Source organism: Saccopteryx bilineata, chromosome 1 (genome assembly GCF_036850765.1).
Source record: "Saccopteryx bilineata isolate mSacBil1 chromosome 1, mSacBil1_pri_phased_curated, whole genome shotgun sequence".
Lineage (NCBI taxonomy): Eukaryota > Metazoa > Chordata > Mammalia > Chiroptera > Emballonuridae > Saccopteryx > Saccopteryx bilineata.
In genome coordinates, this window is record NC_089490.1 from 382,961,024 (window position 1) to 382,966,990 (window position 5,967).

The following is a 5,967-nucleotide window of genomic DNA, read 5'->3' on the forward strand; positions in this document are numbered from 1 at the left end:
AGTAAAGCAATTCTCTTTTACCTTCGTAACTGTCACTCCTATTATAATCCTCTTTTATATTATTTATTTTTCTGTACACTGATACATTGCATATATCCTTCATCCTCTACCTTTCAGGAATTTGAACCTGATGATGAGTGAGACTTTGTCTATTTATGGTTATATTTTTTAAATGTGGAAAGCCTGGCAAATAGTATGTGCTCAATAATTGTTGACTGAACAAATTAGGTTAAGCTAATGTTTGCCCAGTATATCTATTCACACACACACACACACACACACTTTTTCTTCTGTTCTGACCAAGAGACAGACTCTTGAGTTTAGAAGGTTGGGACTACATTCTTACCCTTTTTGCAAAACCACAGAAAAGTATGATCTCTAAATTTATCTTACCACTCTTCTCCTAAGGGAAGGAATTTCTTTTATCATGATTAAAGAGAGACATCTTTTTCTAATGCTCTGGTTGTGTGTTGTGACCAGTGATGATTTTATATGCAGTATTTAGTAATACCAGCTTTAAGATTAAGCATGAGGCCCTGGCCGGTTGGCTCGGTGGTGGAGCGTCGGCCTGGCGTGCGGGAGTCCCGGGTTTGATTCACGGCCAGGGCACACAAGAGAAGCGCCCATCTGCTTCTCCACCCCTCCCCCTTTCCTTTGTCTCTCTCTTCCCCTCCCGCAGCGAGGCTCCATTGGAGCAAAAGATGGCCCGGGCGCTAGGGATGGCTCCTTGGCCTCTGCCCCAGGTGCTAGAGTGGCTCTGGTCGCGACAAGGGCGACGCCCCGGATGGGCAGAGCATTGCCCCCTGGTGGGTGTGCTGGGTGGATCCCGGTCGGGCACATGCAGGAGTCTGTCTGACTGCCTCCCCATTTCCAGCTTTGGAAAAATACAAAAAAAAAAAAAAAAAAAAAAAGATGAGGCATGAATCTCAAGGAAAAAGTAAGTCAGAAAATATGACCAAAGAAGCTCAAAACCTGACAGTCAAGGAAAACTACAACAAATTATTATTAATAATAATTAATAAACCAAAGTTAATAGAAAGCAATTTTGACAAAAAAATTCTGGAACTAAGGCAATAATAGACATTAAACAATTCCATTAATAAAATGGGAGGGGGACATGAAACCTATACTTACACTAAATACTGTAGATGTCAAAGAGTTTTCAAAATTTTATCAATTAAAATGTCAAAAATATGCTTTAAAATGAGAAAGCTATTTTTCTGAATTATGATAAATATAGAATAGATAAAATAACATAGAACCTTTAGAAAATTAAAAGGGACACTGTATTTTATTTAGAACTAATACGTATTATGACCTAGTATTCAAAGAGGACCTGAAATAATTAAATTTCTAATTGACACTTAGTAAAGAAACTAGGCCTATGTCTATATTTAGAACAGTTTGAGATTAGTCTTTTCAAAATATATCTTTATTTTTCTTTATTAAAAAGACTGGCCATTCATTTATACTTTAATGAAGCATTTATTAAACAAATATTTTCAAGAAACCAATATGTGTCATGAAATATGAAGAATAATAAGAATATAGAAATAAACATGATTATGAAAAGAACCATGATCTTAGGAAGTTTCAATCTTATTTCTTAAAAAAAAATAGAATGATAAAATAATTCAAGAAGTGTCCCTACTAGAGAGGTTTTTGCCATAATATTCTAAGAATTTAGAAAATGAGTGATTAACAAAGAAAATAATTTTGATGTAGGGTTCCTTGAAAGATGAGAAGTTAAGGGTAGGATTGAATAGGATGAAGAATAGAGGTGAAACTCTCTAGAAAAAATGAGTTAGTTAAAAGATGTGATTTACATATTTTGCATATGAAACACACAAGAATACTAGATATTTTTAAAAATATGACAAAATGCTAAGCATAATACAATCACCATGGCACTATAATAGCCTTCCAAATTGTCTATAAAAATATGTATGGTTATTCTACATATGAAATGGTGGTCTTCTCAGTATTTTATTGCTTTTTTTTTTTTTTTTTGTCTCTTTTTTTTTTAAATTTTTTTTATTTATTCATTTTAGAGAGGAGAGGGAGAGACAGAGAGAGAGAGAGAGAGAGAGAGAGAGAGAGAGAGAGGAGAGACGGGGGGGGGGGAGGAGCTGGAAGCATCAACTCCCATATGTGCCTTGACCAGGCAAGCCCAGGGTTTCGAACCGGCAACCTCAGCATTTCCAGGTCAATGCTTTATCCACTGCGCCACCACAGGTCAGGCAGTATTTTATTGCTTTTTAAATTGAATTCTTTATTGCCCTGACCAAGTTTTCTTATATACTCATGAGGCAATTATTATTGATCCCAAGAAGCAAGAATTTGTCTTCAATGGTAGTTTGACAAATGCTTCCTACTTCTGCTTTATAGCAAATCACATCTTACTCTAACCCACACTGACTTTATTTGCTAAATAGTCTTTCCAACAGGTCTCATTATAATATCAAGTATTCTCAGTATGTAAAAATACATTTTTTAAATGAAGTAAAATTTGACCATATATTTGTAAGCATTTGTTGCTCATTGATGATGAGAAAACACTCTACTATTTATAATGCATGCTGAGAAATTCATTTTATCTGAAATCTCGTAAGAAATTGAGTGGTTGAAGTTTGTCCTAGAGTGTAAATTTGAGTGATAAGAATTTGGAAATAAAAAAGGAACTGATTATAAAGTTTCTTGAAAGTCCTACTAAGAAAATTAAATTCTCTTTGTTATTGGAATTGGAATTTTTGGGTTGCCTAAGATAGAAATCAAGAGAAAATCCCAGAGAAATTTCCAGACAGATTTTTATTAAGTTTATGTTCCAGCACACAGGAGGCAGCTCAGAGGACAGAAGGGTGCTCTGAATTGGCTGGTGGCTGGTTCTGCTTGGCTGCTTTTATAACCTGGGGACAAAGTAGACTTGCATGAAAAATAAGACCTTTTGAAAAGCAACAGGCTTATGGAATTTTCCATGTCAGGGTATGAGATGCAAGTAGTTAAAAAGGATAAGGTTAGACATTTTTGTAGGGTGGGGAAGACTCTCATTCTTGTGTGTGAGGAGCCATTGAGCCACTTCACCCGCAGGTGTTGTAAGGTACCAAAAACTACAGAATTAATATTAATATTTTAAGAGGCTTGGAGAACATTTTATTAATTTGGGTTAAGGTGTGCAGAGAAATTGTGAGAATAGTCTCTGTACTGTGTGATTGGCATAACCAGGATGGCCCTTGGCATTGTATTGTAAATGCAAAGGGGAGAAAAACATGGATCCCCCGACATTCCACCACACCTGTGGGGAAAGGGGTGAATGGCTAGCCAGGTGCAGGGAGAGAAAAGCCAAAATAAACCTTTTCTTATAACTATGAGCCATTTGCGGGCATTTGTACCCACGGAAACTACCTCTCCTATGTAAATGCATGTAGTTAACACGTGTGACTCTGGACAGAGAGATGGCAGATGAACACTAGATAATATGGGAATGCCTTTTTAATATGTAAAAAGATATCTTTCTGCCATTGTGTTGACTTGTAAATTTTGTTTTCTCCAAAATGATGTATGGCTTGCAAATTGAACATGGTATTATCATGTTAAAGGACATATGACTATAACCAATAGTGGTAAAGGGCTCCTAATTACATTTATTGCTTCTGTACTTCCCACTTACAAAACTATAAAAACCAAGTAGAACAAAGGGCTGGTGCACTCTCCCTCAGACCACTTTTGGAGGAGCCGCCGCTTGGCCAAGCTAGACAATAAAGCTTTGGTGTGTAATCGACGGACTTTGTTCGTGTCTTCAATGTTTCAGGTCCCTCCTGATTAGGCTTAATAGTGTGTTTATCTGCTGTTTTTCCTGGCCATCTCGCTTCCTTGGGATCCCAAGGAGGGGCAGAGCGGAGGAGCCAGCTCTCTGGGTTTTTTTTTTAATCTGGTGTCTTTGAGATCTTAGGCCCAGGTTCCTATGGTATTTTTTTCTATACTATGCAATGAGCAATATACTCAAGGAATCAAACTACCTTAACTATGTTTTAGGCAGATTAGTTTACAAAGGAAAATATACTATATAGATCAGTATCAAATGAGGAGGTTAAACTCAGGGTGTCCCCATTAGAATGTTTTGTTCAGAGCAAGTACTATTACTTTAAATAGAAAAGATGGTTGAGGAAATAAAGTGGAAGGCGTGTCTATAAAAATCACAGCAAACAATCCAACAGTACCTGGTATGTTGAAAACATACAATACTTGCTATGTTTGGTACCATTTGATATGATAATGAAGTCTCAGATGATATCAATTTCATCATCATCACACCAGCATTTTAATTTTGTCTAAAGTTTGTCTAGATTGTAACCCAGTTTGAAAATATCAATAAATTATGACCAAAAATAGTTTTTGTTATTATAACTCTCCTCGGAGTGAGTTATTAGGTACTCTGTGGCCTGAGGGTTGCTAATCTTTCAGACTGCCTTTGCACAAGCCATTCTGGAATCTAGAATACTATAAGTTAATAGCGTTGTTTCCTCTGCTTGATGTGATTTAATGGTAATCAATGTCACTTACCAACTCATTAAAAAGCCTTCTTCACAGCTCATCAAAAACTAAAACCTAGGGGAGTTGAAACATTCCAGTCAATTAAAAGACAAAGGCAGCAGCATTTTTTGAAAAACAATTTAAAATGAGCACATAAGATAAAAGCTATGTGAAAGTATTCATTAGCATGTGGAAACTCTGCTTTTATTTGAATCAAGTTTTATAAAGAGGCTTAGTCTTAGTCTAAAAAAAAAAGAAATATATATATATATATATAAATTTTTTTATATTGTTTAAATAAAGTTTAAAGTTTCCATACTTAAAACTTAAAGCAAGGCATTAGAATAGTCATGCAGCCCTGGCCGGTGGGCTCAGTGGTAGAGCGTTGGCCTGGCGTGCGGAGGTCCCAGGTTCGATTCCCGGCCAGGGCACACAGGAGAGGCGCCCATCTGCTTCTCCACCCCTCCCCCTCTTCTTTCTCTCTGTCTCTCTCTTCCCCTCCCACAGCCAAGGCTCCATTGGAGCAAAAGATGGCCCGGCCTGATCTGTGGTGGCGCAGTGGATAAAGCATCGACCTGGAAATGCTGAGGTCGCTGGTTTGAAACCCTGGGCTTGCCTGGTCAAGGCACATATGGGAGTTGATGCTTCCAGCTCCTCCCCCCTCCTCTCTCTCTCCCTCTCTCTCTCCTCTCTAAAAATGAATAAATAAAATAAAATTTAAAAAAAATTAAAAAAAAAAAAAAGATGGCCCGGGCACTGGGGATAGCTCCTTGGCCTCTGCTCCAGGCGCTAGAGTGGCTCTGGTCTCGACAGAGCAACGCCCCGGATAGGCAGAGCATTGCCCCCTGATGGGCTTGCCGGGTGGATCCCGGTCGGGCGCATGCAGAAGTCAGTCTGACTGCCTCCCCATTTCCAACTTCGGAAAAATACACACACACACACACACACACAAAAAAAAAACAGAACAGTAATGCAAAGTGTGCCTTCTAAATTGCAGATCCTGTTTTCATTGTTTAAAGGCATTTTTAGTTTCATCATCTTCAATGTGGGAAGACAGAACTAAAAGACTATAATTATATAATAAAATAAATTTTCAATTACCTATTGTTGATCAAAGCAAGTAACCCTCCTCCCCCCCCAAATAAACCCTAAAATCTAAATTAAATTTTTTAATTTATTCAGTTAGGTTTACTCATCTATGCTTTTGAGCTTTGTTTTCTGTTTTGTTTCTGTAGCCTAAATTACTGGACCACCCACCTTATTTTCTTGGAAATGTGGTTTTAACTAGAGGGAGCACCTGTGAGATTCATGAAAAAAGTACACTTTTTCAAATGAAATGTGCATTTCCCTTCCCCTGAATCTTCAGGAACTTTTTGCAAAGGGAAATAATTTTTCAGAGTGATGAAATCAAGGGCTCTGAGAGCTACATAACTCTCA